At 39.6% G+C, this 26,307-nt stretch overlaps 1 long non-coding RNA gene across 1 annotated transcript in view; it reads right to left on the reverse strand.

The window, feature by feature from the left end:
- LOC135417240 (uncharacterized) overlaps positions 1–13,490 on the reverse strand; it is a 35,115-nt gene extending 21,625 nt beyond the window's left edge. Inside the window, exon 1 of the long non-coding RNA XR_010431983.1 lies at positions 13,396–13,490. This is a non-coding gene — a long non-coding RNA (uncharacterized LOC135417240). The remainder of the gene's footprint in view (positions 1–13,395) is intronic.
- Between the last annotated feature and the right edge of the window lie 12,817 nt (positions 13,491–26,307).

Genomic DNA, 26,307 nt, shown 5'->3' on the forward strand with positions numbered 1-26,307 from the left:
ACCCTCTGCCCCCTTCTTGATAAGGGTTAAACCAACTTTGTTGAAACTTTCCATGTTGACACAGACAGAAATATTCTGCAGGGGGAATGATCAAAGTTACAAAAAACTGAGAGGTTAGGTGGCCTCTTTTGTAAGTGGTTTATCAGATTTACCTCCGTGGACATGCTATGGCCCCTTTTAAAGATCCCATTTGTATGTGCATGGGTGAGTTGATGAGTGGGTGGCTGAGTGCATGCGTGTGTCATGGCAGATGGCAAGTGCTATCACAGCTACCAAATGAATTGAAAAGTTATTAATTATTCTGAAAAATGGAAGCCAAGCACTTTCAAACCAGGCAGGAAAAAGGTAATTGAAAAATTTAAAGACTAGAGAATCTCTGTTAATTGAAGAAGAAATTAAAAGAAAAAGCCCATTAGATAAAACACGTATGTGTAAGAGCCCCTTTTCTGATCCTAAGCCAAGTTAGAGAAAGAATGTCAGTGTTACAGTTTGATAAAAGCTATTGAAGATACAAAGAAACCAAGTCAGAAAAAACAAAATCCGAGACATATAAAGATGAGATCGCTCCAAACACTTCAAGACGGAGCAAGAGCTAACTTGGCTCCTGTCCTGCAACTCATAAATCCAGTCAAAATTTGTTATTGGAGTTTTCAGGGTATATTATAGATAGTGCTAGCATAATGTTAGGCATAGCCAGTTGAATGTTTATCCCTTTTGCAATACACCCACTTGTAAAGACACCACAGACTTGGGTCTGGTGTTCCTATGGTCAGACTTGGGGGTAGGGCTCTCCCACAGCATTTGTCTCTGTGTCTCCTGCTGCTTGTTCTATGTTACATTATGCTGTGTCTCCTGCTGCTTGTGAGACCTGCTTCACTTTGGCCTGTTTTCTTCCAAAAAATACTCTGCCATGAGAACACCAGTCCAACAAGAATTTGGGACATAATTGAGTCCAACTCCTATGAGAAAAGATGTGCATGGGGACAAGTAGATTTCCCATTAAGTGATGCAATGTATATTACTTTGACCTTGCTGCTGATTTACACCAGTGTGATATAAGAATGACATCCCCCCACCTCCTTTAATGTTTATATTTCTGAATTGTTTGTCCTTTCAGCTGTCAGGAAGGAATTTCTCCTCCCCACTGCTCAAAGGAAAGACAACAAGAACAAGACCCTCACTTCTATATGAGAGAAGGGGAACAAAAGTTCTTGCTTCTCTTTACAACAACCTTAGACAAAATAACCCAGGAGATTGCTGTAGATCCAGACTGGGAAGAAAACCAATCACTCCTTAACACATAGGAAAGAATTTCTAGTCTGAAAGAATAAAGGTTAGATAAAAGGGGAAAGTGAGCCTGGGCCCATTTGAAAAGCCTCATCCTGGAATTCAGAGGCTTTTTAAATTACTACTATCTAAACATCAGGAACTTTCCACCAACATCTGTACATGAAAATAATAGAAATTATCATTCAACCATTTTTTCTGCTGTTAATAAGACTCAAAATATCCAGAATAGGAAATATCAATGCAGTAAGACATCCAAAACTGTAACAAACAAGGGAGAAAGAAGAGTAATGGTTTCCCAGGCACAAAGAAATGGGTGGGAAGGCACAAAGTATTCTTTGTGCAGAGGTATGTTCTTCCCATTCCCCACTATTGGTTTAAATAATTTCTGTGTACCTTTTACAAGATCAGTTCTAAATTCTCAAGAACCCAGAGCTGTAACTGGACAACACATAATGTAATATGGCCAATTCATTTGGGAACAATCTGTGATTTGGCCCTTATCTTTACATCAGTAATGAATACCTAGTCTGTGCAAGAAGTCCAACACTGTGTAATGTCCATCCCTAATGAAAGTTCTTACATATGGTCACTGGCAACCAGGTTCCTGAAGCACAGGGGTGCACATGGAGCACAGAATTAGCACAATTTGGGATGAAGGCTATCTAACAACACACTTGCTCAAGAACAAACAAAACATAGTAGCTTTCTGCTAATTATTTTTGTGTTTAATTTCCTTTAGTCATTCTCCAGACAGTATCAGTGAAGCTTCTTCCTCTAATGGGTAAACAAGACCTCTGGCCTCCCGAAACCCACATATGTTGAAATTGGAAGTTCTGAGTGAAAATCCTTTCACTCAACTCCTCCAAACAAATGTCAGTTCATACAACATAGCATCTAATGCAAGGAGATTTCCAGATCTAGTTGCAAGCAAATTTTTGACAGCCTCATTCTGACAAAGGATCCCACACCATCGCTAGCTCAGACCCTACAAGGAGTAGTCATGTCAGTACTGTATGACACCAAAGCCAACCAGCCCCGAGTCCTTTTCCTCATCCCCCACCCCACAGAGCTTTGCTAGCCAGCTCATTTGATGGTGTTTCAGGGATGTTTACACTGCTTTACATTGGAGATATGCACTTTCATGTCCCTGCTCTTTACATCCATGAATGCCCATGGATGTAAACCTATTTGCACATAATCAAATTGTCAGATAATTAATCTAAGAACATGGAGAGGTGTGACAGCAAGCCTCTCTCCATGCAACTCACATCTGTGTGATAACAGAATAAGCATGTATTTCCCTTCGGCAAGTTAATATAAAGCTCATTTCTCCAATTTAGTTTTCACACAGCAAATATGAAGGGACACCTGCACACCTGTACTGCTCCAGAACTAGAGAAGCAGAGCAGTTAGAACCTTTAGCTGATACAGAGAGAAGCAAAATCCAAAATTAGATACTCAAATGGCAGCTCTTGTCCCAGCACAGACAGAGATGGATACACCCCAGGGTACACTCACGTAAGTTCTTATTTCCCCCAGGTCCTGCCAGTCTATGAAATGTGTTTCTCACCAAAGGCCTGAAAACTGTTTGTATTTCACCCACAGGGAAACACAGCAGAATTGATTTGATAAAGAAAGCTGAATAGTGAACTTGATTGAACTTTGACTTCCTGTATCTTCAGCAGAAGTCCAAATAAAAAATGATCTGTGAGAATGGTCACTAAGACTGTTTTCTGGAGAGTTGGGTAACATGGCTGTTCTTCTGGGATTTCAGAAAGGCTGACTGAAAACCACCATTTATTTAATTTCTTTCTTCAGAACAGGCAATTCTCTAACTACTGACAAGCAAATCCAAGAACTTCCTGTTTCATAACCTAGGTGTCCACCTACACTAACCTAATGTGGTTTGCTGTCTTTGGTTTCCAGGCTATATGTGATCCTAGACTCACACAATAGGCAGTACTTAATATTGCCCAAATGGCCTTAAATAATCCTTTCATTTTTAGTTGCCATTAATCCATGAAAGAAAAGAAGAAGCTGCCTGAACTAGCACTTTCTCAGTTTGTTCTATCATGAACTGGTTTTTCTCAGTGGAATCATACACAAGGGGTAAATAGAGCTTATGCCAGGAGACAAGGAGGGGAAAGGAAACAGGCTTTTTTCTCCTGAGGGCTTTTCCTCTTTCCTCATCATTTTCTGCATGATATAGCTCCTCTTTTTATTGCCCAGCAGGGAATCCCAGAGGCCAGAGGCAAATTTTCCCTTTGGTCTCAGAGCATTCATGATGGATTCTTGTTTTAAGACGAGGTTATTAGTTGTTTGCTCTTGAGTATTATATCATCACCATTACAGCAAAGCTGGTCTCATTCTAAATTTCGTTTATGCTTTGGCACACACAAGATATCTTGGGTTACACAGCCAACATCCCTTTATGTGCCAAAGTCAATGAAATCCTTTCCACTGGCTCCAATGGTGGCAGATGAAAAGTTTCAAAGGTGCTGAAAAAATGATCTCTTTAGGGCTTAATTCTGTTTCCACTGGTAACATTCCCTCTGATTTTGACAGGAATTGCTTTAAGTCCACTGATTTAAACAGCTGTTTAGAAATCATGAAACTATTCAGCTATCATATGAGCTTCTGCTTGATAAGGAATGCTCATATACCTTGTAATCTGTTTGTTGTACCTTGTTAGTAAAAGCTGTCACTTAAAAATGTCTTGGCTACTATTTATATTTTCAGTACTTATACCATAGCTCATGTAAGTTTCTGTAGAAATAACAAAAGATGTGATATTTAGAAAAGGTCTCCAGTTAGGAACAGTATCTAGTTCAATTTTTAAAGTATCACTGTGCTTCCACATTCTTCCTAAATAAAGGAACATTGCTAATCCAGATCAGAAATTTCACCAGTGAGGGCTTGTACCTATATATCACCTTATACAGCCATCTTCAGCCCTATTTTTATCTCTTTCACAGTTTGAGAAAGCATAACCTAGCCTCCTCTCAGTACTTAACTTCCTAAGGCTCATCCAGCAAGCAGAATATTCCTTTGATGCTTTTCCAGTCTTGTAGTAACACTGATGTGCAGAAAAAGATCCATTATTCAAACAGACATTGTAGTAGCTGTATGCATGGATTAAGCATTATTTTTCTAATTTTCCTTTTTTCAGTAAGTCTTTGCTTAATAAATTAAGACATTTAATCACACACACAGAAAATCAATCTTACATGTACTTAGGATAGAAGGTCTTCTCTTTGGTGTTTTGTTGTTGTTGTCATGCCTAAAGGATTATTTTTCCCCATCCCAAAATAGGTTGTGTTATCATGTATTAACTTCAACAAGTTCAAGAAACTACAACCAGAAAACTCTTAATGTTCAAAGAAGGAAAAAGGCACCTTTTATCTTATCTGTTCCACACATACTTTTAATTCTGAGTCTGACATCATTGGTGGCTAAACCTTCATAGCTGCCAGAGAACTAACAAGTTCACTACAGTAATGAGCTTCAAAAAGTAAGCTTTCTGAATCTCTGTTTATAGATGTCAGTATCGAAGAGTTTGAAAATTCAGTGTTACCTGATATTTCTCAGAATACTGACTTTAACATTTCCACTCTCCATTGCTTTTTCATCTCTGCTAGCTTTTGAGATGGAGTGTAAGAACTCCTATACAAACAATCAGGTTTAATTTGTAAAGAGTTTCAAACCCAGACACGGTTAAAACCAACCTAGCTGATTTCAAATTGTTTCAAACTTGCTCTGTATACTTGATAAAACTAACTAACGATCCCTTCAGTTCTGGTCCCACCACCCCCCTCTGGGACTGGAAATTTCCAAAGTCCAATACTTTCATTCATAGTTCATAATAGAAGAGAAATTAAAAATGTAACTTTACACAAATATTTCAACAGCTATTTTAAGATGTTCTACACATCTCTAGGCTTGCCACTTGCACCACAGATGATCTACCTTTGCTAATTAATTACTTAGATTACTAAATTTATTAATAACCTAATTTTTGCAGGGAATCAAGTATTGATGTCTGATACTTGGGAATAAGTGTTTCCACAGAGAAAGAGTTTGCAGTACCTTTGACTTTTCTTTTCAAGTTTAGCAGGATGAGGTCATTAAGGGAAATCTGTGTCCTGTTATGCATAACAGAGCACTTCCATCTGCTTTCTCTGCTTTTGCACAGTATTCCTGTTCTTACACAGGTAATGCATACTGCAGGAGCCAACAGCCAAATATACCTTGTGTATTTACATCCCAGAGGATGTTTGGCCAAAATTTTCAAATGCAAGTGCCTGTCATTACACACATACACACAAAAAAAAAAAGGTAAATCAGCTTTTGAACACCTACTGAAGTGTTGGGATCATCAGAGGTGCCAGCAAGCAACCACAAGGTTACATCTTAAACACTTCCTTGGGATGTGAGACAACCCTCATGCTCTCGTGCTGTCTTCTACCAAGGGCTAAGACAAAGCAGAAACACTGGCACAAAGGCCTGCAAAGGCAGAACTAACAGCAACCTCCAGGGCAATTGGGATAACACCACAGCAGAACAGCAGGTGTTCAGCTTCTCTTCTGCCCCACCACAAAAGCTCAGTTTCTGTCTTCATTATTTTTTTTTTTCCTGAGTTAGTCATGCTTCGTCTTGACTTTTTGTTTGTTTGTTTTGAGGAAGAACAAGGCAACAGCCTAGTCAGGGCTTCAAATACTGCCGTTATGTGCCACAAGTGGGAAGGATCTGGTTAGCTGTTTGGAGAGGGAGCCGCCTGGGGAAGAGGGGAGATGAGAGGGAATGCAGACAGAAGGGAGAAGCAGGATGGTTGCCTCTGGGCCCCTCGAGGCTATTACACAAGGCCTTCTGCTCTCTCTAAGCACCGTGACCTTCTCTGGGTATTAAATAGGGTTGTTTTGTTTTCTTCGAGCTAGGATGATTCCTGCCACGTATTAGATATTAGAATTTCTCTCTAGTGGTTTGCAAGTATTTGATCCCCTAGGGCTTGTGATGCTGGATCCACTAATGATTCACACAATGGCATTAATGTCATTCATGGATGAAACCACATTTCCTTACCCTACAGGGTGAGAGCAAGATGGGAAGACTGTGGCTAACATTAGGAAGGGACTGGGTGGGAAAGAAAAATTGAAGTATTCAGGTCAAAAGACAGTGGGTGGCTAAATAAAAATCCATGATTTCTGATCATTCTGGAGGTGGGGTGAACAATAGAGATTTCACCCTCAAATGCCTGAGGAACCAGCACTAAAAAAAAAAAAAAGACAATAAATGACCCCCCAAGTGAGCAATTTAAAACCATTCTCTTTGAAAACAGTTCTTGAAAATGAGTTGGCAGAACAGTTAGATCTCCCCACAGCAATGCATCATGAGATCACGTACAAGGAAACAGCAGAAGTATCAAAGCATGCTTTACTCGAGCATGCCCTTAGTTGCTCTGCTCTCTTTAAGCTGGGCAGCCCAGACTAGTGCCTAATGGCAGAGGCTGCATGAGGAGCCAGCTAAACATTGCCAGCTAAACGGTGGCCTAAATCCTTCTTGCCTTTGAGTGGGAAATGGAGCTCTTAATTTTTAATTATTTAAAATAATCACAGCAGATTGAAAGTAGGAATTTATATTTAATTGTGAATGTGCATGCATAATTTGGAAGGGATATTTCACACATTCATATCCAGGGGAGCCTCCACCAATAAGTGATGTGAGGAAGGTGAGAAATAACACAGGAATGTAGGAAAAAACAACTTTCAGGAGGACAGAGGGACTGAACCAGTCAATTGAGGCTGGCATGCAAAAACATCTCTAACCAAAACACAAAAAGAAAGCTGAAACAAAGCAAAAAGCAAAAAAAAAAAAAAAAAAAAGAAAAAAGTCCCTGCAGAAGAAGTGCATAAGAATTATCTGCTGGGGGCGGGGGGGGGGGGGGGATGCTGAGAGCACCAGAGCAATCAGCTAAGAAAAACAAGGCAGAGAAATTTCCAGCAGAAAGACCCGTTCCAAGGCTGGGACAGAGCTAGGTGACTCAGAGGGCCTTCCCAGCTCCAGGGTGGAAGAAGGAGGGAAGATTTCCAGTTCCTCATAAGAGGAGAAGAACACTTGGATCAGATATGAGCCTAAGAACCAAGGTGCACTTTTTGTAATCTTGAAACATCCAGACTAAGAAAATATACATTGTTCACTGGTTAACAAAACACAATAACTGTCAGAAGAGGGGTTTGCATCTTGATTTGTGGATATAATTTATACACAGGAGAGTCTCAGCTCCAGCTTCAGTTTTGTGGGTGCCAATCCTACCATTTAAGGATTTGATCTCAGAGACAGCTACTCCTCTGAGCCACACCACTGACATCATTTCCCAGTGAAGTCCCCACAAATCAGGTGCTGAAATCCCTTTGTGGGATAGTAAAAATGCTGGCACAACTAACTGCCAATGTAAAATTATTTCTGAAAATGAGAGGGACAGGTCAAAGCCCCTTTAAAAAAACAAGTCTTGGTGGCTATGCAGAAAAGGATTATATTATGCTTAGCTAGTGTGTGGGTGTGGAAAACATGGGACAGAGACAGTCTTCCTCATACGCCCTCCCCGCAGCCCTTTGCAAGGCAGAATATATAGGCAACATTTCAACCTCAAATCCACAAACACATCAGGATACTCCGGAGGAAAGAGAGAGAAATTTCTTGTTTTTTAATAAAAGGTAGGATTAGGAAAAGACATAAGTGGGGAAGATGCAAAACAAGCAGGCAGGCATTCCTTACTTTGCTTCTCTCTTACATTCATTGCTCTGAAAAGTGGACAAGCTTTAGGAAGAAATAAGACACATGGCTGTGGGTAAAGGGGGGGAGGAATTAGAAACTGTAATTCAATCTAATATTTGAGGCTTGGCAAATGCACCTATGGGATTTCATGAAAACCCCCGAATCTTTTTCATTTTGGAGCAATTAACCAGATCCCAGCATCGCTGGCTCCAGTGAGCCGCTTAGCTCTCTGTTTTATTACCCATTTCCTTTCCCCCTCGCCAGCACTAGCTCCCATCCTCACACTTGGGAAAAAAAAAAAGGGGGGGGGGAGGGAAAAACCCCACACACTGTTACAACGCCACAAAGGGGCCACCACAAACAAGTGCCAGCCAGTGCATTTCAGAGCAAACACAGAACACACATAAATGAGGCTCACATTTGGATTAAAACGCTGTTGTGTTCAGGCATTTATGTGTGGCATAATTAAAAACATCCAGCTGTAATTTAATAGTTCCCACCAAGCACAGACATAAAGTCTAGCAATTTTTTCCCTCTGCATATTTAACCCTTAGAGACAGAAGGAAGAGGAGGCAGGGGGCAGGGGGAGGGAGCAGGAAGCTGGGGAGAGACAGAGGTCTTTTGAACACATTTTTTTCCCCTTCCTTTGTGTTACTCTAGTTTGCTTTTTGCCTTCTCTGATCTTTTGCTTCTACAAAGAGAAAGCAGCTATCTTCTGGATGTCATAGAAACAGGAATCATGTTCAGATAGCATTTCTGTACTTCGACAGCAGTACGTCTGGGTATGAGATCCTCAGTTTCCAGAGGATAACATCTGTAGTTGGATGCACTGATTCACAGTTTGTGAATATGCCAGATTTTTCAGCCTTAAAAATCAACTACTAAAAAGACAAATTTCACCACCATTACTCACACTGAGTACAGTCTTTCTATTCAGAGCGGCCCTTCTAAATCAAAGGCAGCAGTGACAGGACTAAGTACAGTGTTAGGACAGGAAGTATAAGCCAGCATTTACAGCACTAGCTAAGCATCTGGGACACCAGGGCGGGTTCAAGTCCCTGCTCTGCCACGTCGCTGGTTTTCAGACAGACACCTCTAGGGGCATATTTAAAAATGTTCAGCTACCTGAGTAAGGACCCACCTGTACCACTGGAAAACAGAATGGTTTAAAATTTTTCACTTCTCCCCATGTCAATTCCCTATAGGCAGATTTGGAGAGAGAACATTTTCCTCCATCCCAAAGTATGCTACAAAGAGAAATGTATTAAGATTGGGATGTGCTGAAATACCACAGCAAGGAAGAAAACTAATAAAGAGAAGAAAATCTGCTTGGCCCTCTCTTTCTAAATACTGCAGTCTTCATTCAGGCAACCGTCCATTACTTTGACTCAGCTGCACAGTGGGACTTTGCTTCAGCAGGGAATGCAGAATTCCACCCTTACTCTGGAAGACTGAAAACTAAAGAAAATGCTCTGCATAGGTTCATAATCATGGCCAATTTTGTCCCAGTTTACCAACAGTTATGCATGTAACAATTAGCCTGGGACCTTAAATCTATTAGTCTCCAGAGACAGAAGGCTACCATGTGTATAAAAAACATAGAATTCTATTGCTAGCTGTTCAGCTCTATTCAGCTCTACCCTTTACACACGTTCCTGCCCAAGAGAAGATATGTGCAAAAATACAGAGAGAGGAAATGAAAAGTACTTCCAGAGCAGTAATGTAAAACAGAGGAAACTGATAAAGAAGCCTCTTCTGTCCATATAATTTTGAATTTTAAGATCATTCATACCTCTCTTCAGCCTTTTTCTGTCACATGCAGGTCAGTCTCTACTGGCATGAAAACCTGCAGAAAGTATATGTGATTCTTGCCATCCTTATGAATAAGAGAAAGCATCCGATCTATCCACACAGGATTATGAAAACCAGCCACACTGTGAACTTGTTGCAGTTAGATCAGAAACATGGTCAGAAAGTCCTCATACCTAACTGCAAATAAGGAACCAAGAAGACTGATGATGTTTACAGAATGGTTCATAATCAACATACAAAGATCTGTGAAAGACAGATTTTTAAAATATGTAAAATAATGAATGTGAACAAATTATAATTAGCTTATACATATCTTGTTTTTATTGTATGCCTGCCAATAAAAGATAATACATCAACTTTGTTCTGAACTATTTGCTCAGACGTACTATGAGGTGAGCAGCTCTGCTTCCAAATACCAAATTCTTCTTAGCAGGGTCAGTTAACCGGGTACAATATGGCACTGATGGAAATGCATTGCTCCTGGATCCAGAGTCATTACTGCTGTCTCTTTACTCCATACCTGCAGTGCCCATATACCCTTACCTCTCTGCATTTCCTCTTCCCAACAAAAAAGTCTTCCAGATTGATGTAAGAAATAAATTTAATCTTCTGACAGCCTCCAGCCCTCCAAAGAGACGACTCCTGTAGGTGTCTAAGACAGACAGATGTGTGGGAGGGGGTTAGGTAAATAAGTTCCAAATGAGATCCCACAAACTGTGGCTCAGGACTACTGAAGCGTTGTTTTTGATTGCCACTTTATTACCTCCTTTATTGCCTCTCAGATAGATTGCAGAGAGCATGGCATGCCAAGAGAGAAGAATGAGCCTCCATGTCCTAGTAAAATCATGGGCTTCTTCCAACTAGAAATCCTAACCCTGATCTCTTTTTATATAAATAAAAGTCAGATCAGGTCTTCCACTGTAGCAATTTCTTACAATGTCATTTTAAAAGTGCTCTGCTGCAAACCTCTCTGCAAATGAAAACAATCCGTCTTCCCAAGGCATCCAGTAGAGTGTATAACTTTTCAGACAAGGTGGGAGCGGGTGATGTTGAAATGAAGATGGAACAGGGTGGCACAGGACTTCATGAGATCTGTTTTCTGCATACTCACCCTCACTAATGAGAAAAAAGCTCTGTTGTGTCTTAAACATCCTGAAATCACAGACAAAAAAAATTAGCTGATGATGGCTGCCAGCAGTGCTTCTTTTCTGTCTCTGTGCCTCCACGCTAAGCAGTGAGTGCCGGGCTTCAGTAGCACATGTAACATGGACTAATGACACAGAGGCACCCAACCAGCTCAGCAGCAAATCTGCTAACCTGCTGCTTTTGGTGTTCTGCTATAATGATAAAATCCCAAGCACACAGAGTAGGGCAATAATGTTTTATGTTGCAAGATACTGCTGTCATAAGGTTTCCCAGGTAAAAAATAGTTGAAAGGCACTAAAAGTGGGGAGAGTCACAGGATGAACAGTTTTCATGCTTGACTGAGCCAGACCTGATGCTGAGGTTCGAGACAGTCCTAGTGAAAAAAAATTATTTTGTCTTGGTTTTAGTAATACAGGCAAACTGAAAAGCTGCTACCTTTTCACCACAGCTATTCTGTTTTACTTTCCACCCACCTTCACCATACACCATCACTTTAATATAATATATTTTACCAATGTATAGTACTATAAAAGTGCCAAGAATGTTACAAATAAATAAATATAAATAAATAAATATAAATAAATAAATAAGCCAAAACAAACAAACCAAAAAACCCAGCAATCATATCTCTATACACCTTATGTCACCTGGGCATCACTGTGATGAGAAGCATTTCTATCACACAAGCTAAACCAGTGAGCCCAGCTGCCCTAATGACGTCAGTATCGGGGCTTCACTGTATAACTCACTCACTGCCCCAGAAATCTCCATCACCACCAAAACACAACCACTGCTGGACTGAAAGTCAATGACTGACTCATGTCTTGCTGCACAATGGTTACTGTGGGACATAATTATAGTCAAGAACTCTGCAACAAACCACTACACTCAGGAAAAAAGCATAGTGGTGTCTTTAATGTCCACACAGAGCAGATGGGCACTGGGAGTTGGGCCCTGCAAGGTTGACTAAGCACATTGATAAGGCTGTGAGCCACGCCATGAAGCTTCCTGGCACAGTGTGGGCAGAAAGTATGATAGTGAGTTGTGAGGAGCTGAGTTGACACTTTGAGCATGGCCCCCTGGTACTGCAAGCCTGTAGGTACAACCATAATTCACACTCACTTGGAAGCCCCTTTCCCTTTGCCAAACTGGTAACAGTATAAATAGGACTCAGGATACAGGGCTTGAAAGAATGAACCATTGTTTTTCTTAAGGCCACGCTTTAAAAAAAGAAATAATAATCCCCCTATGCTTTTCTCCTCCACTTTGCATGCTAGTCAGAATGCACTTTCCTGGGAAATGCATTATAATAACAGGCAATGTTTAGCATCACATTTGAAGTGAGCACATCTCAGTGATTAAAATCCAGGCAACAGAAATAAACACATCAGCAGGACATGCTGCACAGTACTGAATTGGGACTTCTTTGTTTTATGACTTTCTTGAACCTTAAATACTGTGTGAGAAAAACATTGTTCAAACTTAACCATCTGTATTTGGTTGCTTTTGAGTGCATTACAATCACCAGTAAACATTTTAAGCCTAAAATCAGAAAACCTGCTTGTACTTGTGGGAGACTAATTGTGACAGTAAAAGGTGGCTTTGTAGCAATAGAATTGTTACATTTCTTTTTTTAAGTGAATTTATTAGAAATTTGTTGGTTTTAAATGGAGCTACTCCATGTTGAAGTGGCACAGTTCATTATGTTAAGCAGAGGGAGAAACAATTCCCTGTAAACAGTTTTCTAGATATCGATATCCCACTTCAAAGTCGGAGGAAAGTTTTAAATTATTGCAATTTTCAAAGCTGAAGACATGAGGCAAAGAAAAAAGCCCTGGAGTTCAAGGTCAGCATTTTGCTTTGACAATTTCAAAACATATCTTTTCAATGCAACTTCTTAAATATGCTATTAAGTTTAATTTTCAAAACAAAAAGTAATTTCGAATGAGAAAGCCATTCAGTTAGAAATTACCAAAACATTATGACAGTTCCAAAATTTTATTTCCACCATAGTTTTCAAGTCAAGATATTTGTGAAAGCCAACCCTTTCCCACAAACAGTCTCAATTTCTGTGAATCAGCATGTTCTGTCTCTGAAGGCTTTATTACCATCATGACACAAAGGCTCCCACCTCACAAGACCTCTTCTCCAAGAGCCTGTTACTCTCCACCCTCCTGGGAGCTGTCACTGCAGCAAGAGCACTGGGTTTGGCTTCTTTCTCTCACTGAGAGACAACATCCTGTTGCCAGCTGCAGTTCTCAGCAGAAGCCTTATGTCTGCTCACTTCTGCTATCTCTCCAGGCAAATGACAGAAAATAACAGGAAGAACACAAGGCATGAAAAACTCTGCACCTGCAAACATTGCCTCATTCCTACCTCTTGGATAAAGCTTCAGATCCTTAGAAAAGACACTTGGAGAAGATGACCATGAAGAGGAAGAAACTAGTCATTCCACCCACAGCTCCTTGAAATCTCACAGCCCCTGTACAGACGTACAGCAGTAGCCATCAGGACACGTAGTGGTATCAGAGTTTATGTTAATCATCCACACTGAAAAGCACTGAAATGGTCTTGCTCATCATTTGTCCCTCCTCACTGAAAAATGCAACTCTGGCTTCCAACTCACCCTCTGGGCCTCTCTGGCCAAGCCCATGGTCACAAATGTCTGTTACCCCAGACACATCACCTCAAGTCTCCCCAGCCACATCACCTCAAGTCTCCCCAGCCTTAGCCTCAGCACAGACCCCTCGGCAGTCCAGCTTACAGCACTCCAGGGATCCTCTCATTCTCCCTGTTCCCCATACCAGAGTTAGCAGCTGCTCTCATTGCTCTTGAGGTTTACTCATGGAAATCCCAGTCCAGGCACAGGGGCTGGAAAAAACTGACTTGATCCAGGACAAGACTTCCTGCTCCACTCATTAGATGTACTTGGGTGCTGAACTATCTGGTTTGATGCATCAGCATCATTCTGCAGTCTTTGTAGGTTAACCAATTGAGGCCATACACAGCAAAAAGCAAGCAGGAGATACAGACAACTCCATGCCCAAATAGTATAAAATCAAACTTGGTTTCTAAACTATATGCAGAAAGACTGCCCACACCATCCCACTCTTCCTTTCTCTAGCACTGTCAGCATCAGGAGCTTTCTGTGCCTCCTGGATGATTAAAGACATCCAACTTTTGGCCTCATGCCTTATAGCTCCACCCAAGGCATGCTGTAATTCCCTAGAAATGCACTGTTTGTCATGTTTTATTATTTAATTACATTCTGGCTTTATTTTTTATTATACGTGTCTGTTTCTTGACTATCTGCATGTGAATTTGTATGCCCTTGAAGGCAAGACTGTGAGCACAGATGCCCTGCAAACCCCGCAGAACTGCTGTGCTCACCACCTGTCCTCTTCTATTTGCCTGTGAAGCATGGCCCTACCAATTAGCACAGTGCCAGCAGCAAAGTCTACATTGTTCGGACCTCAGAGTGGACAACTTCATCATTACACATTATATTTCCCCAGACTCCCAATTATCCTTTACAACACCCTGGTAATTCCTTAAATAAACAGAAGTGACCAACAGAAGCAAATGAGCATTTATTGGAAAAAATTATCAAGTAGGGAGGTATTTTCTTTGTAGATTTTTATTCAAAGAAGTGACAACAGCAGACACCAAAAAGAACGAATGAACAACACACCTAGGATATTGATCGGAACAAGAAGAGGGGGATAAAAGAAGAAAGGTGAGTTATTTTGTCAGTCCTTGCCAGGTCTAGACATGAACGTTGTACTTTTTAGAAGTGTACAGTCCTTGGGATGGAAGACAAGCAAATCAGCTTAATGTAGCTTCATTTCTCAGGGGTTGGCCCAGCTCAGTACATGCAGAAATCTGTGGTAGTACTGATAGCTGACAAGCTATCCAGCTTGTTGAGAGAGAATAATTATTTCCATATCTTGATTCTCAAAGTCGTTATTCACATGAATTCCCATGGAAGTTAGTTGAGCAAAAGTTTGAAGAATTTCCCCTAAACTAGGAAAATATCATAAGGTTATTTACAGTAAATTGCAAACTATAATTAAAGTTGGATGGTATGCTCTAGCATCACTCTCATTCTTACTAGCCACACTGATCTTATTCCTCTCTTTTTTTTATTTCTAGTTTGAACATTTGCAAGACATATAAGTCTTACCTAGCTGATAAATCCTTCCAAATAGGAAACTGCATATTTAGAAGTGCATAAGGAAGGAGGAATCTTACCTCCTTTCATTTTGCCCTTTCAGAGAAGGGAATTTGCCATTTGGAGCCAGCAAAGTCTTTTTGTTGCCTGTTTCTGGGTCCCAGTTGATCAGTGTTTCCCAAAACACAGCACTGCAGTTCGAGAGTTACATGTAGAGTTTAACAATAACAGAATTCTTTCAGTTTTGGCAGAGGTTGTCTCAGTTTGGAAACTTTCTCCCTCAGTCTGATGTCACTTACAACAGCCAAGATGGCCATCCAAAAAAGTAATGCTAAGTAAATAAAGTTACTGCAACTTCTGCTAAGGCAACAGACATCATTATGTGTTTGCAAAATTTTTTGTAGTTCAGGGTTAATAAACAAGAGATGCTTCATTATATCTATATGCATACATAGATATATTGTATATATTTATTTAGTTTAACTGATGGACACTGTTAAGGATTACATTTGTGTAACAGTCAGATCTGAAGCACAGGGCAGGCCTGTTGTCTTCATCACTTCTGCCAGAGCCTATAGAATCTATGCTGACATTAAGAATGTAGTAATAATAATCTAGTCCTTTTGGCTAGCTCAAATCCTTCTGACTCTGAAATTGCCAAACATCAACCAGAATACTTTTGTGAGCCTGCAGAAAGAGATGCTGAAACAACAACTGAGAGGGTGTCTCTCCTATGTTAATTGTTAGCTCAAAGGACTGCCCCAGGACACTGAAAATGCCCATGTTGTTAAATATTTATTGCACAGGAAGGAGGGGGAGACATGACCCTCCCTCTTCAAATACCCAAAAGCATAGGAGTGAACAAAGAAAGCTAAGATAACCATTAATAAAATCCTGGCTAATGCATGACATTTGCACAAATGTTCCCCTTACAAGAAAACATTACCTCTGTTTTTCACCTTGCGTCTTCTTTATCTTTCATCCCTAATAAAAATTAACATTGAAATTCTCTGTCTTTAACAATTTGCACACAAAGTGTCATTTGTCGCAACTTCATTTTTAGAGTTAGCTTGTAACCTGTAACATAAAACATTATTAAGCATCACTCCATACCATCACACGTAATAAAACCTAGGAATGTTTGCCTGTTCAGTGGGTCATGGACAACTTTACATGCTAAGAGATACTGAAATGACCCCATAAGGATTGTGGGTTGCTTACTAGACTATTTTTGCAGCAGCCTGAAGTTTCTTGGTAGTTGTGATATATCAATCATGATTCTTTTTAAGTAGGAGTCTGTGAATCCCTTAGCTACAAGGGCTTGGAGAAGCAACTTGCATTGTGATCTTGAAAAACTTAATTTTTGAGGGGAAAAGTTTCATTTAGACATTTTGATATTTTTATCACTCTTCGAGCCTTCTGTTTTTAAATGGGATTGGCTTCCTATGAAATCAGTTAATACTTAACTATGTAGTAATACTTATTTCATCTATTTACTTGGCCTATTACAAAGAACAAGAAGTCTATCCTGTATTTAAACAAAGTCAGGGATGTTTTCTGTTTAGTTGTCTGCCCCCTTTCTATCCATTCCTACAATTTACTCATGTTTTTGACTAGCTGTGAGTTAAGTTTGCATAGACCTGCCTGCAACTATTTCAAGGTGTCTTCCCTGAACAGCAACAGCTAATGTGGAGTCTTAGCATTGAATAACATACAGTCATGGCTGTTTTTTCTCCCCAGATGGATTATTTTGCATTTATTAACATAGAATTAATTCTGCCACTTTATCGTTCAGTCTTTAGGTGTTATGACCTTTTTCCTACTGCCCTGTAAAGGCCCATCCTTCTTGATTATGCCTACCTTGTCCTTCATCCTCTCATAAATACACTGATAGGCCCATATATGCAGACTAACCTAGTAAGACCTTAGTGGGAAAATTCCTTTACTCTGCAAGTAAATTTTCACTTCTCACATTCTTCTCAGAAGGGAACTTTCCCACTTACTGAACATCACCATAATTTTATAAGATGATGACCTTGGATTATGTTTCTCAGAGCACCACACAACATCCAACTGCCCTATATTGACTCCTTCAGAAAAATTGGTAGAATAGCGAGGCAGGGCTACAAAACCACAGTGGCAATATTTCATGATACATATCCCTGTGCCTCCTCACATATCTTTATTACTTAGCTTCTAAAAGTCTGCCCACCACAAAGTCAGACACTCTAGACTGGCAACAAAACAGCCACTTTCCACCTTCAAACATCTAGGACACATATTCCAGTTAAGATTTTGGCAATTAAATATTTGTGTCATTTAAACTACTCAGTAAGCAGCACTTGCCCTTAGAATTTCATACAAATTATGCTATACTTAGCCTAAAACTATTCTGCCTCAATTTGAATGCATTTCCTTCCCTCACCTCCTGAAAAAAATGCTGCAGCAGCTGTAAGCTCCTCCATACTATCAGTACACTGCTATCATATTTCTTTGATATTCTACAGATATACCAGTCATGTTTCAACTTCTAATGATAAAAAAGTGAATTTATTTACTTTTCCTTCACAATTTTCTTCAAAATCTTTTTGGTGTACCTTACTGTGTTTTGACATGTATCTTGTGGAAGTTAATTCTCCTTTGTATGCTCCTTATTTGCAATTACTTCCACATATTCAATTATGTCTTTTTATTTCTTTTATTCTTTTTTAGGCTTTTTAGAAGCTAATTTTTGGAGAGAAAAAGCACACTATCTATCAAAAAGACCCTAAATCCACCCCTTATATTTCATGGCACTTTAAGAAATTTAACATCTTGACTGTTTTAGTTTTCCTTCTGAGAGGCTTCCTCAGTTTTGTCTAACACCTCTGTGGCTCTTTCACAAGAATGCTAAGCTTCAGTACATGGCAATTGCTACTGCACTAACTCTTTGACAGTTACCTTCTGAGTCATGTCTGGCACAGGAACTCAGGCATAAATTGTAAGCTGTTTCTCCTCCTATTTGTTCTGTGGCCATTTACTGTAAAATTTCATTTGTGGTTTAACAAAAAAAAAGTTCTGTCTTACACACCCATATGATGTTTACAGTTAAATTTTTCATTATCACTGTGATTTTTTACTCTCCCTTATCATTCACATACATTTTTAGTTATCCAACCAAGTGATCAATATTGTAACTACACCACTATAATATTCCTTCTAATTGGAATTCAAACCACAGGCACATTGTGGTACAGTTAATTTATTTAATTTGTTTGAAAATGAATTTCAGTGTATCAAGCCACTTACCCACCAGCAAAGCTATTCTGTTACTCCTGTATGTTTTCTATTCCAGTATTACAGCTACTTTTGTTCCTTCTATTGATACACATATATGAATATAATTTCTGAGCTTCTAAGTGTGCCCAACACCAACAGGGTGCTTCTAGAGGGCTAAATAAATTTAGGGCACTTCATTGTAGCTGGTGAAGGTCAGTGTGCCAGCTCTGACTACACTCCATAGAAGTAAGAGACGTCAGGTCTAGTCCTGCAGCCATCACAGTAGTACCAGCTAGGATGATGCCAGGTCCTTCCCATACGGAAGAGAAGGCAATTCAACAAGCAAAATCCCACATTAAAATCACGGCCATCATTCAGGAGATCCATTATTCCTGCTTCCTGAACAGACAGTGCAAGAGAAGAAAGGGTAAAGTCTTTGATTTCTGCACAGTAAGGCCTGAGGTCAGGACTTGGACTATTTGAAGAAAAGAGAGAGAAGGAGCTTCCCTCTCCTACCCTACAACCTAAGCAAAGTCTCTCAACATTAACTAGCACACTTTAACAATTATAAGTCATTAATATGGCTGTTTTTCCTGAAGAGAGTCTACCTCTTCAGTTAAGAATGAAATATGGCAAAAGTACCATACAGTTTAAACATTTATCACTCTTGTCAAGATACAACCCATTTTTGACCTATTTTGACAGAAAAGTCAGGAGGCATTGGTCACTTAAAAGAAGCAACTTTCCTTCTTCCTTACTGGTTTCCTGTGGTAGGACCTAGAAATTCAACAGAAATCACCATCTCCATTTGGACCAGTCTCCTGATCACACAGACTGTAATGTCTGGTTGATTGCCAGCTCATATCTTTTAGATATATTGTTTTAAAGACTTCCTTATGGGTAGTCTACTATATACCTTAGCAATTTTCCAATAATTACTTACCCTTGTATAACTTATTTTTCAGTTTATTCCCAGGTTAAACCTGATTAGCTTTAAATGTCCAGTACCTAGATTTTGTAAAACCTCTTTCCCAAAGACCTGTGAAGTATCACCTACTTTTGCTCAGACCCATACTTTGAAAATTGAGATCAAGCCATTTTTAGTCTTCCTTTTTTTTTCCCCGCACAAACCAAGTCAGGATGCTCTCCTGCTGCTGCATTGACGACAAGTGAGAAGCTAAAAGAAACCAGAGCAGAATCAGAGTGGGAGTGAAGATGAATACTGATGATGCCAATGTTGATTTTCTCTTGCTTCCCTGGAGCAACTACTGTCCCAGTGTCCCATGATGCTGTGAGATGTGGAACACAACCAAACCCTCCAGCCACTTCACTAAGTCCTCTAGGTATCAAAGCCAAAAACAACATCATGGGTGTGTCAACTTCATTAGTGATGATTAAAAATGATCACACAATTGAAGCGTTTTGCATGGATCAGCAAAAGACTACTCGACGACTTAAATCCAAATCAAAAACATCTTGTTTTATTGTTTGGCTGTTAATAATTGCTTATGTGATTCCACAAGTGAAGGTAGCATTTAAAAAATACAAACAGGATAAGATCTGTTCTTTGCAATGGAATGTAATTTTAGCAAAACACCTGCAAAACAGACATGCTTCTGGATTCAAGGAAACTAGTAAGGAACCCGGCAACTTCATAGAGCAATTCTGGATATAAAACCAAACGCAGGATCTCATTTCCCCCAGTCCTACAGCACATGCATTATGTGTACATGTGAACAGGATATCTCCACATTCTATCATTTGAATAAAGAAGGCACCTTTCATCTGTTGAAGCACCACAAAAGAAAACAAAATATAGTTGACTTTCTTGACTCTGTCCCAAATACCCTCCTATGCCTCCTTCTCTGGGCTCTGAAGAGTGGGCATGGACTTTGCAGTCTCCCTTTACCACTCTTATCACCATATGAGTAGTCCAATGAGACTTCAATAACACAGCAGATTCAAAGAGCGGTTCTGGAGGACTTGGCTGGTGATTTTGGCATACAATTTCAGATTGTAACTGTCCAACAGACATCATGCACTCAATACGGCAAAACCAAGAGCTGATTCCAGGAGACCACCTGTTGAAGTCACTAAGGGTTTTCTCCAAAGTAAGGACTAAACAGGAACTGCAAGATCAACCCAAGGTAAAAAAAAAAAAAAAAAAAAAAAAAAAAAAATTAAACTCAGAAGAAACTGATGACTATACAATCTGTAGATTTGGGGGGGAAAAAGTAAAATAAAAGTGGCAGGAAGTGTTTCAAAGAATAAGCAAAATGACAGAAAAGTACTACAATAAACAAAATAAGCTTAAGCATGTTCCCAGTAGCAAAAATGTGTTTCCTTTTCTATCAGTCATGCTACAGCCACCAACAAAACAAAGCATATAAAATGTAATATAAGATCTGTACTGATTTATTTCTTTGATTTGTTATTTTTTAGAAAATAGCCATCCACAAATAAACTCCAATCAAGTCTGCTATTGCTCTTCAGCAGCAGGAGGGCGGACTGTAGGACTGGGAGCTCTTCAGATGTTATTTCCCTGCAATGCCGGTGGTCTTAGGTTCCTGGCCTTTTTAAACTCTTTGTGCAAGCCAGACCAGCATAACAGAGACTGGGAAGAATTAACATCATTGCAATAGTAACAGTCCAGAGCATTATTAGCTACATTTCAAGAAATGGATCTTAGTTCCAAGTTACATTGAAATATAAAAATATTTCAAGGCAATGTGTAGAATCAGGTTAAACAAAAATCATCAGTCACCATAAGTCATACTGGTGTTTGCAAAAACTACAAACCCTATTAAAAAAATAACATATAAGATCATGAAATTTAGCTAAGAAAAAAAAACATAACCAGGACTTGTGAAAACCCTCTTTAAGAACAACATCTAATTTACAGAGCACAGAGATACAACATTTATCTGTTAACTAGCTACTCATGAAAGCTTAATTCTGCTTGACTCCTGCATATATAACTCCCACCAACAATAATGGAGAGCTGTGAGTATATATTGAGAGGACAGTATTGCAAATAAAATATTGATACAAATGTTCTGTTTTCTAATAATTTCTGCCCTCAAGAAACAAAGTTTTATGAAATTCTTTAATTGACTATATTCATTCTTGGACATATGGTGGATTTTAAGGACAGCAAAAATATAAAACTAAGGAAATCAAATTCTTGAACATAAACCATGTGTGCCAAGGTTGTAAGAATGATATAAAAGATAACCACTTTATACCAATGCCTTACAATATCACCATAACTTCAGGGCCGTCATTTGCTTCTAAGTGCATGCTGCTTTCTAACAATACATGCAAGTTGTGCTGAAGCAGCACTGCTTATCTTGTTATATGCACTCTGTGACTCTAAAACTGTCATTTTATCTTGATTAAAACATAACATAAGAAAAATTTATTTTCACACTCTGCACTCCTAGACCTAAAATGATGTGCACTGAAACAGGGACGTGCCTTATTGCTTCTACATGCACCAATGTCTTCGAAAAAAAGATTAATGAATATTGAAATTATATCTCAAATTTCTGGTATCCTAAACTGTAACTTCCTTCTCTGCATTGAACAGGTTTATGTTTTAGGCAGATGGGATTCTGGTTTTTCTATTTCAATTCATGAAAACTGCGTATTTCACCAGGTCTTCAGGTCTTAGACAAAGATTTGTTAAAATGTCAGTGATTTAATGTCATTAATTATTCACAAGTATTTTAATGAAATTTCATTTAAGTGATTACTGTTAGAAACTAATAATCTGACATTTATCTCATTAAAGCTGTAGTTCAAAATTAAACATCAGCTCACTAATAATAACCATAATTTACCTAATGCTCATATTTTCAAAGGCTATTTAGAGGACATTTCATATGGCCCAAACAGATATGGTTTGATTTTGTCACCTGGTTCAGACAGTATCAGTAACTGATCCACATTTGGGTTTAGACCACTCAGAAATGCACCAGCAAGCCTTCTCATATTTTTTCTGCTATCCTCATCCTACATAAACATTCTAATCATGATATACTATGACTAAAAGCTAGACATTACTGAATTATTTTCTGCCCAAAAACAGATGATAGACTAATAGTTAAGGCACACTTAAGTTCCCTCTAAATCAATGCCTGTTTTAAACACAGATTTCTATAGTCAAACTGAGGATCATTTTTTATGTCTGTGGAAACATTTTGTCCATCCACTGTAGGGAGACTACAGACAACTAAGATAAAACAGAAAATAGTGAACTCCCCTGTGTGTGGAAGCTGGGAGAACAAAAATTGCATAAGGCCATATCGAATTGCTATCAGCCAGAAAACATTGCTGAATCTGGATCTGTGTGCACTACTTTCTCCAAATAAGGAAGTTTTCTCAAAAGGGAAGTTAAGCAGCAAAGGCAGAAAGTTGATACAGGAATCCTCTGGTCTTCTGTTACATCATCAGTGCCAGAAAAAGGGCTTCACAACTGTCCTGTCAGGAATATGAATGAACAATATCTATACAGTCACTAGAAGTGAGACGAGCCACAGAAGTGTCAGCATAGTAAGACAGATTCAGTTGAAAGCTTTATTTTCATCATTTTCCTCAGAAGATTCAGGCTTTTGGAAAGTTTCTCAGGTTTTACTTCTTTTAAACACAGAGAGAAACATGCATCTCTTAGAACTGCCTGTTTCTCTGATAATAAGAAACCAGTGAGTTCAGACAACTTCAAATACACTATTTTAGTGATCATCTGCATCAAAGCAGGTAAAATCATAGAATGATAGAATATCCTGAGTTGGAAAAGATCCACAGGGATCATGGAAGTCCAATGCCTGTGCTTGCATGGGACAACCCCAAGAATCACACCATGTGCCTGAGAGCGTTGTCCAAATACTTCTTGAACTCTGGCAGGTTTGGTGCTGTGACCACTTCCCTGGGGAGCCTGTTCCAGGGCCCAACCACCCTCTGAGAGAAAAACCTTTTCCTAATATCCAGCCTAAACCTCCTGACACAGTTTCATGCTATTCCCTTAGGTCCTGTCACTGGTCACCAGAGAGAAGAGATCAGTGCCTGCCCCTCCACTTCCCCTTGTGAGGAAGCTGTAGAGTGCTGTGAAGTCTCCCCTCAGTCTTCTCGTCTCCAGGCTGAACAGACCAAGTGATCTCAGCTACTTCTCATGTGGCTTCCCCTCTAGACCCTTCACCATCCTCGTTGCCCTCCTTTGGACAGTCTCCAATAGTTTTATATCTTTTCTTATATTTTGTGCCCAAAACTGCACACAATATTTCAGGTGAGGCTGCACCAATGCAGAGCAAAGCGGGACAATCACCTCCCTCGACTGGCTGACGATGCTTTGCCTGATGCCCCCCAGGACACAGTTGGCCCTCCTGGCTCCCAGGACTCATATTGGCCAACTTGCTATTGGCCAGGACCTCCAGGTCCCTTTCCATGGCTCTGCTTTCTAGAATCTCATTCACCAGACTGTATGTGCATTCAGGGTTGCCTCGACCCAAGTAAAAAATTCAGCACTTGTTTTTGTTAAACTTCATACTGTTGATGATTGTGGAGCCCTCTGGGCTAAACTTATTAGATATTATTTTTTAAATACATATAAATAATGTTACTCTTACCTTGTCCTCCCCAGTGACTGTTCTAATCATTTCTTGGTCAGATGGCTAATACCAGGTTCCAGTCCCCCAAGGGATGGGACCACCTTTCAGTTTTTTGTTCAGTCAGTGTTTACACCACAGAAAATGCATTAGAAATAACAATAAAAATTTCATTAAAATCATCTTCCATATTCCTAAACCACCTCAAGGGGGAAAATACTAAAAATATTGAAATTCAGCATCAGATAAATGACATACTTTCTTGTTCATATGCAAAAATTCACTAGCTCTCTAAAAAAAATGCATCTGACAGAGGTCCAAAGCACCAGCAGAACCACCACAAAACATGCCAGTCTGCCAAAGTCCTTGCAGAAGACATGAAAGCAAGAAGCTTCCTGTTCTGCTTTTCATGGTCAAACTTTCTCCTCCTCACTCTTCTAGATACCCGGAGCTTGTTTTTTTTCTGGATTACAACTGGTGAGACACGGCAGATCTCCCTGAGCTGCCCTGCTCGCTGCAGCTGGGGAGCAGCCCTGTGACTTGGTGGGCTGTTTGAGAGCTCACCCAGGGACCAAGGTCTCCTGGGCAGCTCGCCCCTACCAGTTCTCCAGACAGGCTGCTAAGGCCAGCAGGGCAGACCACACAGGCTGCTGCAAGCACTGCCACAGCAAACGTCGCCACTCTTGCAACACACCAGATTCCCATGCTTGGGGAGTTGCTGGTGTAAATAGGCAGATGCTTTTCATCCTTAGACCCTACCTCAGCAAAACATTTGTTACACATAAAGGAGTGCACACTTAAATACACTGCTATCCTGCAAAGCAACACATAAAGATTTGCTCAGTCAAAGATTTACTTAGAAGTAGGTTAAAGTTTCAAGTTTTTTGATACTTTTTTTTTTTTTTTCTGGAAAGATTAAAACTCAGAAAAGAGTGAAAACACCACAGGGGAAAAAAGATCCATAAAAATGCTCATAACCAGAATCTTGCAGTAATTATTTCAATATCGATTGAAATACTTCACTGCATATTGGGAATTGATGTGAATAAGCAGTTGGTCCAGTAAGCTTGTCCACCTAAACTAAGCTTTAATTTGTGAAAAATTTAGCCTTTAGGATGAACACTCTAAAAAGCCCTGGCTATTTTGCAGCCTCACAATAACTTAGCTCTTCATCTTTCCCAAGTACTCCTTGAACTCCTACCTGGTTATTTTGCAGACTCAAAATAACACAGCTCTTGATCTGCCCCAAGTGCTCCTTGAACAGCTTGGGTGAGCTGAAGGCAAGTTTCTTCATTGTTCTTTACTCCTGTCAACTATAAAAGGAGACAAAAATCAAAATACTGATGTAACTTAACAATTTACGGTTTTATGTATCATCGACTTGAAAGCATCTTGTATTTGCTATATGAGCCCTTTCATTCTTATGTATTTGTCTTATCATACACCACACACCATTTTATGCCTTCAACTGCACATGGAATCCACAAACATCATAAACCATTACTCTTTGTCTGCAAACTGATGTGTGCCAACTACAGTGTATAAGATAATGAAACACTTCACATATTATTGGCAAAGTATATGAGCTGTTAAATATGGGACCTCACAGTCTTACAGCCAAACACCTGGCAATGTTGAAATGAATTCCACAGGTTTGGTAAAAGCTCATTTTTTGTCACTTATTCCATGTCTACTCAGAGGAATTTGGTTGTATAAAAGTCAAATATTTATGGTTCAGTGCCTGGGGAGGAGCATCTTTCCCATCTACCTCTCCAAATAAAAAGCAATCCAGAGAGCATTTTTAACATTCTGCCAAAATAAGCCTTCCTTGGAGGCTGAAAAGGTTTGGCAAGAATGGCATTCCACAACCAGCATTTTCTCTCCTGTTTTTGCCCAGTCACTGAGCTCAACTTGAATCAGCAGAATATAATGAAAAAGGTCTGTTCAAGGGAAGACAGGAAGCTCTGTCATCATTGAACCTGCTCATTGCTTCCTCTCTTCAGTCTGAGAAGTTCAGACAGCCTGGATGAGTCACGGAGAACTTAAAGATGACTTCTGTGGTATTCAGCCAAATAAATCCCAAATTTCAAGCCTAACCATCTGTATGAGCATCTCTTCAATGAGCCTGTTTCTCTAACTTCAGAATGAATGTTCCAAGGCTCCTTCATATGTATGGACAGCCTAATCTGCAGGATCAAGTGTTTTGAAATTCCCATTTGACTTCAGAAAGTCTGGCGAGTTCTAACATATGTGAAA

Source organism: Pseudopipra pipra, chromosome 1, assembly GCF_036250125.1.
Source record: "Pseudopipra pipra isolate bDixPip1 chromosome 1, bDixPip1.hap1, whole genome shotgun sequence".
NCBI lineage: Eukaryota > Metazoa > Chordata > Aves > Passeriformes > Pipridae > Pseudopipra > Pseudopipra pipra.